This window comes from Anomaloglossus baeobatrachus, chromosome 1 (genome assembly GCF_048569485.1).
Source record: "Anomaloglossus baeobatrachus isolate aAnoBae1 chromosome 1, aAnoBae1.hap1, whole genome shotgun sequence".
In the NCBI taxonomy this organism is placed as follows: Eukaryota; Metazoa; Chordata; class Amphibia; order Anura; family Aromobatidae; genus Anomaloglossus; species Anomaloglossus baeobatrachus.
This window is the reverse complement of record NC_134353.1, coordinates 34,466,009-34,479,209: the sequence shown is the minus strand read 5'-3', so window position 1 is coordinate 34,479,209 and position 13,201 is coordinate 34,466,009. Positions and strand designations below refer to the sequence as shown.

The following is a 13,201-nucleotide window of genomic DNA, read 5'->3' as shown; positions in this document are numbered from 1 at the left end:
TAGAAAAAGGAAAATGGGCCGAAAAGTTTGTGCATCCTTGGAGATTTGTGTCTGCAGATAACATTGACCAAGGTTTCAACCTTAATTAGCCTGTTAGGGTTGTTGCTTGTTCACTATCATAGTTAAGATGAGGTAATGCAAATTTTACAACTATATAAAATCCTCCTCTAACCTTGTGCCAAAAAACAGCAGCCATGGGTTCTTCTAAGCAGCTGCCTAGCACTCTGAAATTGAAAATGGTGGAGGCCCACAAAGCAGGAGAAGGCTATAAGAGGTTGCACTTCCTCAGTTCAAAATGTAATTAAGAAATGGCTGTTAGCAGGAACAGTGGAGGTCAAGATAAGGACTGGAAGACCAAGGAAAATTTCTGTGAGAACTACTGGTAGGATTGCTAGACAGGCGACTCAGAGCCCCTGCTTGACTGCAAAAGACCTTCAGGAAGATATACAAAACTGGAAGACTATCTATCTATCTATCTATCTATCTATCTATCCCTCTATTTATCCGTCCTTCTATCTATCTATCTATCCCTCTATTTATCCATCCTTCTATCTATCTATCTATCCCTCTATTTATCCATCCTTCTATCTATCTAGTTGTCTATTATCCATCTATCCCTCTATCTCTCATTTATCTATCTATCTATCTATCTATCCCTCTATCTATCTATCTATCTCTCATTTATCTATCTATCTATCTATATATCTATCTATCTATCTATCTATCCCTCTATCTATCTATCTATCTCTCTGCTGAGATTGACAATTGCTCTGATTCCCTGCAGTTATTCTTCTGCATCTGACCTTACCTTTAATTCCACCCACAGACGTCTCTTTATACAGAATAGGCTGTACTGTATACAGGACAGCAGTGAGAAGTCAGGCAGTCCCATGTAATGAATATATTAATGGTGAATTGGGGCAGCTGTCGGGTCACATTTTGTCCCTGTGCAGCATGTGAGTTATTTCTGCAATTTCCCTTGTGTGCTTTCTACAGTTTATTCTCTCGTCCCAAAAAAAAGTGCAACGCAAACGAAATACAGATCTGACGTTGAGGAAAAAACAGACAGTACAAGGCTAAAGTCTATGCTGCTGCCATATAAGAAATATTACAGATACTGGATACTGTTATATACAGTATATTGTAAAAGTAAGTACACCCCTCACATTTCTGTTGCAGATCTAATCCTGTGATACAATGTACAGTGTCAGTGTGCAGCTTGTATAGCAGTGTAAATTCGGGGCCCTCTAAATAACTCAGTACACAGCCAGTAATGTCTAAACCACTGGCAACAAAACTGAGTACAACCCTAAGTGGAAATGGCCAAATTTTGCCCAATTAGCCATTTTCTCTCTCCGGCGACATGTGACTCATTAGTGTTACAAGGTGTCAGGTGTGATTGGGGGCAGGGGTGTTACATTTGGTGTTATCTCTCACACACTCTCTCATACTGGTCACTGGAAGTTCAACATGGATTCTCATGGCAAAGAATTCTCTGAGGATCTGAAAAAAAGAATTGTTGCTTTACATAAAGATGGCTGAGGCTATAAGAAGATTGCCAGCACCCTGACACTGAGCTGCAGCACGGTGGCCAAGACCATACAGCAGTATAACAAGACAGGGTATACTTAGAACTGGCCTCGCCATGGCCAACCACAGAAGCTGAGTGCATGTACTCAGTGTCATATGCAGAGGTCGTCTTTTTAAAATAGACGTATGAGTGCTGCCAGCATTTCTGCAGAGGTTACAGGGATGGAGGGTCTGCCTGTCAGGGCTCAGACCATATGCCCAACACTGCAGATATTACAGGGGTATGGGGTCCACCTGTCAGTGCTCAGACCATACACCTACACACTGCAGAGGTTACAGGGGTGGTGGGTCTGCCTGTCAGTGCTCAGACCATACGCAACACCCTGCATCACATTGGTCTACATGACTGTCATCCCCAAAGGAAGCCTCTTCTAAAAATGCTGCACAAGTAAGTCCACAAACAGTTTGCTGAAGAAAAGATTAAGGAGATAGATTACTGGAACCATCCTGGGGTCTGGTGAGACCAAGATTAACTTATTTGTTTCAGATGCTGTCAGCATGTGTAGCGGCAACCAGGTGAGGAGTACAAAAACAAGTTTGTCCTGCCTACAGTCAGGCATGGTGGGGGAGGGTCATGGTTTAGAGCTGCATGAGTGGTGCCAGCTGTGTAGGGCTAGAGATTATTGAGGGAACCATGAATGCCAACATGTCCTGTGACATACTGAAGCGGAGCAGGATCCCCTCCCTTCATATTCCAACATGATAATGACCCCAAACACCTCCAAGACCACCACTGTCTTGGTAAAGGTGCTCGTTTGGCCAAGTGTATCCAGACCTAAACCTTATTGAGCACCTGTGGGGTCTTCTCAAATGGAAGGTGGTGGGGAGCAAGATGTCTAACATCCACCAGTTCCGTGATGTCGTCATGGAGGATGGAAGAGGATCCAGCGGCTCCTCTGAAGCTCTAGTGACCTCCAGGCCCAAGAGAGTTAAGGTCGTGCTGGAAAATAATGGTGGCCACACAGAATATTCACACCAAGGGCATAATTTGGCCATTTTCACTTAGGGGTGTACTGACTTTTGTTGCCAGCGGTTTAGACATTAATGGCTGTGTGTTAAGTTATTTAGTGTTGTCCTATGAAAAGTTGCAATAAAATATTTACAAAAATATTGAGGGGTGTACTCACTTTTGTTATATACTGTACATGTAAAAAATAACCTTGGGTCTGGTTTAGAATTTGTATAATAGCGCTGATCTGCCAAAGCAACAACTCAGGCAGTGTTATCATCGGGATAAAAATAATGAGTGCAGCTCTGGAGTATAATTCAGTGGGGAACTCTAGATCATGTAGAGTGGCCCTGGCACTCTACAGGAAAGATGGTTTGGTCCTGCCTCGGTGTGTGGACTTGGGTCGTGAGAGCGATTTGCGCTGCTGATGGATTTGGCTGTCCAGGATCACATGATCACTCAAGCACAGAAGGAGATCACCGATTCATAAAGCACAGTCTTTGATTTAACCCCTTCACGACCGGCCGATTTTTCGCTTTCCGTTTTTTTTCGCCATTCTTCTTCTGAGAGACGTAACTTTTTTATTTTTCAGTCAATATGGTCATGTGAGGGCTCATTTTTTGCGGAACAAGCTGTACGTTTAAATGAAACCATAAGTTTTACCATATAGTGTACTGGAAAACGGCAAAAAAATTCCAAATGCAGAAAAATTGCAAAAGAAGTGCGATAGCACTATTGTTTTTGAGATATTTTATTCACTTTGTTCACTATATTGTAAAACTGATGTGTGGGTGCAATGCCTCATGTCGGTGCGAGTTCGTAGACGCCAAACATGTATAGGTTTACTTTTGTATAAGGGGTTAAAAAAAAATCGGAAGTTTGTCCGAAAAAAGTGGCGCACGTTTTACGCCATATTCCGTGACCCTTAGCATTCTCATTTTTCGGGATCTATGACTCAGTGACTGCTTATTTTTTGCATTTCGAGCTGACGTTTTTACCTGTACCCTTTTTGCGCAGATGCTACGTTTTGATCGCCTGTTATTGCATTTTGCGCAAAAGTTGTGGCAACAAAAAAAGTCATTTTGGCGATTGGAATTTTTTTGCTGCTACGCCGTTTACAGATAAGATTAATTGATTTTATATTTTGATAGATCGGGCGTTTCTGAATGCGGCGTTACCAAATGTGTGTATATTTTTTATTTTTTTAACCCTTTAATTTTCAATGTGGTGAAAGTCGGGTAATTTGAACTTTTAGGGTTTTTTTAAGTTTTTAAAACTTTTTTTTGTTATTCTACTAGTCACCCTAGGGGGCCATAGCGATCAGCAAACCGATCACTCTGCCCTATCTGCTGATCACAGCTACACAGCTGTAAACAGCAGATACGGTCACTTTCTGCTTCACTGGGCTCCGGGCCGAGTGAAACTGAAAGTAGTTCATGTCTAGCACAGGAGTCATCACATGACCCTGTGCTACCATCACAACCACCGGAAGTCACGTGATCACGTCACGTGACTTCCGGTATCGGGCATAAGTAAAAGTTTACCGCGATCGTGATTATAATGGCGCTGTCACATATTGACAGCGCCATTACAGGGGTTAAATGGCACGAGCAGATAACGATTCTGCTCGTGCCTAGCAGGTACACATCTCAACTGTGAAAATCATGACCGCGGGCTGTAACATTATGACCGCTAGGACGTAATATTACTGCCCGCGGTCGTTAAGGGGTTAAGGACGAAGCCAGTTTTGTACTTAATGCCCAGGCCATTTTTTTTCCATTCTCACCAGTGTCACTTTCACAGTTTATAACTCTAGAAAACCTCAGCAGATCCCGGTGATTTTGAGATTATTTTTTCGTGACATATTGTACTTTATGTTGGTGGTAAATTTAGGACAATATTTTCTACTTTTGTTTTGTGAAAAAATCAAATATTTGGCAATTTTCAAATTTTTAATTTTTATGCCCTTAAACTACGTAGTTATGTCACACAAAGTAGTTAGTAAATATTTCCCACGTGTCTACTTTTCATCAGCGCAATTTTTGAAACAAATTTTTTTGGGGTTTGGAAGTTAGAAGGGTTTAAAGTTCATCAGCAATTTCCCATTTTTTCAACAAAATTTACAAAACCATTTTTTAACCCCTTCAGCCCCGGGGCACTTTCCGTTTTTGCGTTTTTGTTTTTTGCTCCCCTTCTTCCGAGAGTCGTAACTTTTTTATTTTTCCGTCAATCTTGAGGGCTTGTTTTTTGCGGGACAAGTTCTACTTTTAAAATAAACCATACGTTTTACCATATGGTGTACGGGAAAACAGCAAAAAAATTCCAAGTGTGGAAAAACTGCAAAAAAAGTGTGATGGCACAATAGTTTTTGGGATATTTTATTCACCGTTTTCACTATATGATAAAACTGATGTGTGGGTATGATGCCTGAGGTCGGTGCGAGATTGAAGACACCAAACATGTATAGGTTTACTTGTATCTAAGGAGTTAAAAAAAATTCACAAGCTTGTCCAATAAAAGTGGCGTACGTTTTGCGCCATTTTCTGAAACCCGTAGAGTTCTCATTTTTTGGGATCTATGGCTCAGTGACGGCTTATTTTTTGCGTCTTGAGCTGACATTTCTAATGGTACCAATTTTGCGCAGATGCTACATTTTGATCACCTGTTATTGAATTTTGCGTAAAACTTGCGGCGACCAAAAAACGTAATTTTGGCGTTTGGAATTTTGTTTGCCACTACGCCGTTTACCAATCAGATTAATTGATTTTATATTTTGATAGATCGGGCATTTCTGAACGCGGCGATACCAAATATGTGTATATGTATTAATTTTTTAACCCTTTAATTTTCAATGGGGGGAAAGGGGGGTGATTTGAACTTTTAGGTTTTTTTTTTATTTTTTAAAACTTTTTTTTACTTTTTTTTTTATTTTACTAGTCCCCCTAGGGGGCTATAGCGATCAGCAATCCGATCGCTCTTATCTATCTGCTGATCACAGCTATACAGCTGTAAACAGCAGATACAGTCACTTCCTGCTTCCCTGGCCTCCGGGCCGGGTGAAAACGAAAGTGAAATGTCATAGCTGCAGGCGTCATCACATGACCCTGTGCTACGATGGCAAACACCGAAAGTCACGTGATCACTCACATGACTTCCAGTGGGGGCGGCGGTAAGTGGAAATCTTCACCGCGCGTATTTACATCTCGCTGCCAGACTTTAAGGGGTAAATGTTACGGATGGAATGCAATTCCACTCGTAACATGTAGGCACACATGTCAGCTGTTGAAAACAGCTGATGTGTGTGCCAATCAACACCGCCTGCCCGTGGCAGGGGGCGGGGCTTAACGGGACACGCTCCATGACAGATATATCCGTCCATGGTCGTGAAGGGGTTAAAGGACCACATCACATTTGAAGTGACTTTGAGAAGCCGAGGTGACAGAAAATACTCAGAAGGGACACCATTCTAAAAACTGCACCCCTCACACTGCTCAATACCACATTCAAGAAGTTTATTAACCCTACAGGAGCTAAAGCGATGTGGAATTAAAAAATTAAAAAATATATAATTTTACCTAAAAATGTTGCTCTAGCCCCAATTTATTCCCTTTTAGAGGAAATAACACAACAATATGGACCCCAAAATTTGTTACCCAATTTTTTCTGAGCACGCTGATATCCCACATGTTAGAAACCTCTGTTTGGACAAATGGAAGAGCTCAGAACAGAAGAAGCAATATTTGAATTTTGGAAAGCAAATTTGGCTGAAATAGATTGCGGGCACCATGTTGTATTTGCAGGGTCCGTAAGATAATTAACAGCAGAAACCCCCCACAAGGGACCCCATTTTGGAAACAAGACCCCTCAAAAATTTTATCCAGGGGTAAAGTGAGCATTTTGAACCTACAGGTACTTCACAGAATTTGATAACATTAGGCAAGGGGCGGGGGACCTTTTTACTGCCGGGGGCCATTTGGAATTTTCTACCAACCTTCGGGGGCCGCACCAAATTATCAACTTGAAAACGACCAGGCTATATTTGGTCAGACAATTAATTAACTCACCCCTAATGTGGTGGCCGGAGCGGCTGTGATGTTCGGTGATATTGATCATTTTTTTTCTCACACATGCTTTTCCAGGTTTGTCTTGGTCTGGAGAGGCTGGGGGCATACACATCCCAGGAGAGGCTGCGGCATATACATCACAGGAGAGGCTGAGGCATATACATCACAAGAGACACTGAGGCATATACATCACAAGAGACACTGAGGCATATACATCACAGGAGAGGCTGGGGCATATACATCACAGGAGAGGCTGGGGCATATACATCACAGGAGAGGCTGGGGCATATACATCACAGGAGAGGCTGGGGCATATACATCACAGGAGAGGCTGGGGCATATACATCACAGGAGAGGCTGGGGCATATACATCACAGGAGAGGCTGGGGCATATACATCACAGGAGACACTGAGGCATATACATCCCAGGAGAGGCTGGGGCATATACATCACAAGAGACACTGAGGCATATACATCACAAGAGACACTGAGGCATATACATCACAAGAGACACTGAGGCATATACATCACAGGAGAGGCTGGGGCATATACATCACAGGAGAGGCTAAGGCATATACATCACAAGAGACACTGAGGCATATACATCACAGGAGAGGCTGAGGCATATACATCACAAGAGACACTGAGGCATATACATCACAAGAGACACTGAGGCATATACATCACAGGAGAGGCTGAGGCATATACATCACAAGAGACACTGAGGCATATACATCACAGAAGAGGCTGAGGCATATACATCACAGGAGAGGCTGGGGCATATACATCACAGGAGACACTGAGGCATATACATCCCAGGAGAGGTTGGGGCATATACATCACAGGAGACACTGAAGCAGATACATCACAGGAGAGGCTGGGGCGTATACATCACAGGAGAGGCTAAGGCATATACATCAAAAGAGACACTGAGGCATATACATCACAGGAGAGGCTGGGGCATATACATCACAGGAGACACTGAGGCATATACATCACAGGAGAGGCTGAGGCATATACATCACAAGAGACACTGAGGCATATACATCACAAGAGACACTGAGGCATATACATCACAGAAGAGGCTGAGGCATATACATCACAGGAGAGGCTGAGGCATATACATCACAGGAGAGGCTGAGGCATATACATCACAGGAGAGGCTGGGGCGTATACATCACAGGAGACACTGAGGCATATACATCACAGGAGAGTCTGAGGCATATACATCACAGGAGAGGCTGGGGCTTATACATCACAGGAGAGGCTGGGGCTTATACATCACAGGAGAGGCTGGGGCTTATACATCACAGGAGAGGCTGGGGCTTATACATCACAGGAGAGGCTGGGGCTTATACATCACAGGAGACACTGAGGCGTATACATCACAGGAGACACTGAGGCGTATACATCACAGGAGGGGTGTATACATCACAAGAGATGCTGAGCATGGACAGCACTAGTGGCGGGCACAGACAGCACTCACTAGGTGGCAGCACGAACAGCACTAGGCGGCACAACGGACAGCACTAGCTGGCAGCACAGAGCGCACTAGCTGGTAGCACAGAGATCACCAGTTGGCAGCGCAGAGATCGCCAGTTGGCAGCACAGAGATCACTAGGTGGCAGCACAGCGAGCACTAGGTGGCTGCGCAGAGAGCACTAAGTGGCAGCAGAGAGCACTAGGTGGCAGCAGAGAGTACTAGGTGGCAGCACAGGGAGCACTAGGTGGCAACACAGGGAGCACTAGGTGGAAACACAGGGAGCACTAGGTGGAAACACAGGGAGCACTAGGTGGAAACACAGGGAGCACTAGGTGGAAACACAGGGAGCACTAGGTGGAAACACAGGGAGCACTAGGTGGAAACACAGGGAGCACTAGGTGGAAACACAGGGAGCACTAGGTGGAAACACAGGGAGCACTAGGTGGAAACACAGGGAGCACTAGGTGGAAACACAGGGAGCACTAGGTGGAAACACAGGGAGCACTAGGTGGAAACACAGGGAGCACTAGGTGGAAACACAGGGAGCACTAGGTGGAAACACAGGGAGCACTAGGTGGAAACACAGGGAGCACTAGGTGGAAACACAGGGAGCACTAGGTGGAAACACAGGGAGCACTAGGTGGAAACACAGGGAGCACTAGGTGGAAACACAGGGAGCACTAGGTGGAAACACAGGGAGCACTAGGTGGAAACACAGGGAGCACTAGGTGGAAACACAGGGAGCACTAGGTGGAAACACAGGGAGCACTAGGTGGAAACACAGGGAGCACTAGGTGGAAACACAGGGAGCACTAGGTGGAAACACAGGGAGCACTAGGTGGAAACACAGGGAGCACTAGGTGGAAAACACAGGGAGCACTAGGTGGAAACACAGGGAGCACTAGGTGGAAACACAGGGAGCACTAGGTGGAAACACAGGGAGAACTAGGTGGAAACACAGGGAGCACTAGGTGGAAACACAGGGAGCACTAGGTGGAAACACAGGGAGCACTAGGTGGAAACACAGGGAGCACTAGGTGGAAACACAGGGAGCACTAGGTGGAAACACAGGGAGCACTAGGTGGAAAACACAGGGAGCACTAGGTGGAAACACAGGGAGCACTAGGTGGAAAACACAGGGAGCACTAGGTGGAAACACAGGGAGCACTAGGTGGAAACACAGGGAGCACTAGGTGGAAACACAGGGAGAACTAGGTGGAAACACAGGGAGCACTAGGTGGAAACACAGGGAGCACTAGGTGGAAACACAGGGAGCACTAGGTGGAAACACAGGGAGAACTAGGTGGGAGCACTAGGTGGCAGCACAGGGAGCACTAGGTGGCAGCACAGGGAGCACTAGGTGGCAGCACAGAGAGCACTAGGTGGCAGCACAGAGAGCACTAGGTGGCAGCACAGAGAGCACTAGGTGGCAGCACAGAGAGCACTAGGTGGCAGCACAGAGAGCACTAGGTGGCAGCACAGAGAGCACTAGGTGGCAGTACTAGGTGGCAGCACAGGGAGCTCTAGGTGGCAGCACAGAGCACTAGGTGGCAGCACAGGTAGCACTAGGTGGCAGCACAGGGAGCACTAGGTGGCAGCACAGAGAGCACTAGGTGGCAGCACAGAGAGCACTAGGTGGCAGCACAGAGAGCACTAGGTGGCAGTACAGAGAGCACTAGGTGGCAGCACAGAGAGCACTAGGTGGCAGCACTAGGTGGCAGCACAGGGAGCTCTAGGTGGCAGCACAGAGCACTAGGTGGCAGCACAGAGCACTAGGTGGCAGCACAGAGCTCTAGGTGGCAGCACAAAGAGCACTAAGTGGCAGCACAAAGAGCACTAAGTGGCAGCATTGACAGCACTAGGAGGCTGCACAGATTACACAGCATTGAGGGGTTACACACAGTACTAGGGGGTACACAGCACTGAGGGGGTACACAGCACTTGGGGGTACACACAATACTAGGGGGTACACAGCACTGGATGGGGGGGCAGCGATGGGTTGCATACTCACAGTACAAGGGGAGGAAGAGTCACACAGCACAGGTCCGGGAGGCATGTACAGCAGGGAGGCATCTGCTGCACCTCTTCTGCTGTGACTGGAGCACAGCGCGCTGCTTACCCCGCCCTCAAGGTAAACCCTCAGCACTCAAGTACAGTCCCAGGTTCAGTCTAGAATGTACGGGCTGTAGTCAGGTCCCGAAAAGAGCCCGTACATTCTAGTACGGGCTACAATCAGGATCAGGAAATAGCCCGTACATTCTAGCATCTACCCATAACGCACTGGGATTTTAAAGGGCCGGTGGCTGGCAAAAGCGCGAGTGCAGCTCGAGCACTGGGGTAGCCTGGCATGTGCCCGGGGACTGCAGTAAATGTCATCGCGGGCCGCATACGGCCCGCGGGCCGGAGGTTCCCCACCCCTGCATTAGGCCATCATATTGAAAAATTTCATTTTTTATTTCACAAAAATGTTGCTTTAGCACCAAATTTCTCACTTTCTCAAGAGGTAACGCCAAAAAGTAAACCCCCAGAGTTTGTTACCCTCTTTCTTATGAGATACCCCACATGTAATCAGAAACCTCTAATTGGACAAATGGGAGGGCTCGGAACGGAGGGAGCATTTTTTTGACACTAGAACTACTGGACTCGTGACACCTATATAGAAATACATAGTGCAAAGTAGTTAAAAAGACTACCTCAGTAGTTCTAGTGTTAATTTTGGAAAGCAAATTTGGCTGAAAAAGATTGCGGGTACCATGTCGCATTTGTAGGGCCCCTAAGGTACCTAAACAGCAGAACCCCCCCCTCACAAGTGACCCCATTTAGTAAATTAGACCCCTCACAGATTTTATCTAGATTTTCAGTGAGAACTTTGAACCCTTGGGGGCTTCACAGAATTTTATAACATTGAAAATGAAAAAAAAAAATTTTTACCACAAAATTGTTACTTCTACCAGGTAGTTTTCTTTTTCACAAGGGTAACAGGAAAAAATGCACCAAATTTATTGTGCAATTTCTCCTGAGTTCGCCAATACCTCATATGTGGTGAAAATCAACTGTTTGGGAGCATGGCAGGGCTCGGAAGGGAAGGATTGCCATTTGACTGCAAAATTGGCTGGAATCATTAGCGGACGCCATGTCGCGTTTGGAGAGCTCCTGAGGTGCCTAAACAGTGGAGCTCCCCCATAACTGACCCCATTGTGGAAACTAGACCCTTCAAGGATTTTATTCAGGGGTATAATGAGCATTTTAAACCCTCAGGTACTTCACAGAATTTGATAACCTTAAGTCATCATAATGAAAATGTTCATTTTTTTTTCAGAAAAATGTTGCTTTACCACAAAATTTCTCACTTTTTCAAGAAGAAACACCAAAAAGTGGACCCCACAGTTGGTTATCCAATTTCTTATGAGCACAGGGATACTGCACATGTAGCCAAAAACCTCTGTTTGGTCAAACGGTATTGCTCTGAATGGCAGGAGCACCATTTCAATTTTGTCATTCCTGGTGCCGCCGCCCCGCGCCTCAGCACCCGCCATTACTACTCCCCTCATCATCCTCCCCGGGGCCCTCTCCACCTGTGGGGAGCAGAAACATCTAAGCTGCTATTACCATCCGCCCCTCGGAGGAGAGCGACAGCAGTGGCGGCTAATTCCCTGGCAGGTGGTGTCACGAAATCAACCTCCACCATCCTCCATCTTCCTTATTCCCCCTCTCCCTCCGTGTACACCTCGGGGTCACGAAGCCAGGCAGGGGCACCCGTGACATCCCCCTGATCCTCACTGGCTCGGTGACGAGTATTTGCCTCCGACCCCTTATGGTGCTACATTTGGTGTCACTAACAGGATAACGTGCCCTTGACAAATGGGTATTGTGCGTCTTACAGAACTGTGTTAAACTTTGTTCCCAAAAAAGGACAGTTGCCATTACTTGCAAAGAGCAAGAAACGAGGGGGCGTGCCTTCATGGGCCGAGCCTGAAAAGCACGCGAAAGGAGAGCCCCGCTGCCGGAAACCAGCAGGAAACCCTGTGCCTGCAGAGACGTGTCCAGGGAGGAAAGAGACCAAACCGTCCCTGTTGCTGGAGCTGCAGCAGTGACCCCCAGCTCCCATATTGCTGTTCACCATGCCATATCTCCCAGGAGCAATGTGGCTACCCCAGTATTCCGGGGAGGCATATACCCTTGCTGACTTCAAGGAAAAATGTTACAGTTTATTCCGGGTTTACCCTATGACAGAGGACCAGAAAGCCAGCGTCCTTAACGGTCAACTGACGGGGCAGCCTGTCGAGAAGTCAAGTCCTGGCCGGAGACTGATAAAAGAGCGGTAAAGGACATTTTGACTAAACTCAAGGAAACCTTTGATACCCGTGCAACAGCTGAGATGAAGATGCGATTTTATAGATGCAAGCAAAAGGTGCACGATAGTATTCGGCACTATGCTTTAAACCTACAGGAGGCAATTGAGAGCTGTTTAGCAGGTGGAACCGGAGGAAGTGAAAGACGAGAACTGCCTGCTGACTGATCAGTTCATCGAGGGGCTTCTGTCCCATCGTACACAGATGCGCATTGTATCCATGCAAAACCCTGACTTTAGCGTTGCAGAATTCAAAGACCGGATCCTTGCAGTGAAATACTTCAGCAGCCGGGGATGGTGCCAGCTAAGAACAGAGTGTGGGTGAAGACCCCATCAATGGACTGCGGCTCCACATCCTGGAACTGATTAAAGGTATGGCTACTTTGACCAAAGTGGTGCAATCCAAGCAAGGGACTCAGCAACCTGCAACCATTGAACTGGCTACTAGTGCTGATGACCTCCCCTGGCGGCAATGTGGGAGGACTCCGCTGCCCCAGGTTCCTGATCGTTATCATGTTGATGAGCAGCCGATATGCCGACGCTGCGACAAGGTTGGACATTTTGCCTGAGGATGTCCTTTGAGTGCCCAGAGCTAGGGGCACCACCACCATCAGCAGCCAAGCAAGAATAATTGTTTTCATATGCAAATGTTGACGTTGCATTGCATTGATGATACTGCTAAACGGTAACTGTTTTGAATGTTTGATGCTGCCTCCCATAAAGGGCCAATTGTTAACTTGTTATTGCATACAAAAATTGCGGTG

The 13,201-nt window shown here is 46.3% G+C and overlaps 1 long non-coding RNA gene across 2 annotated transcripts in view; it reads right to left on the bottom strand.

Annotated features, from left to right (window-relative positions):
• Positions 1–10,232, bottom strand: part of LOC142274461 (uncharacterized) — a 46,264-nt gene extending 36,032 nt beyond the window's left edge. The window contains exons 1-2 of one of the 2 annotated variants that reach the window (XR_012738859.1): positions 10,098–10,232; positions 6,604–6,752 (exon numbers count right to left, since the gene is read on the bottom strand). This is a non-coding gene — a long non-coding RNA (uncharacterized LOC142274461). The remainder of the gene's footprint in view (positions 1–6,603; positions 6,753–10,097) is intronic. The other variant, XR_012738809.1, reaches the window with a different exon arrangement.
• Between the last annotated feature and the right edge of the window lie 2,969 nt (positions 10,233–13,201).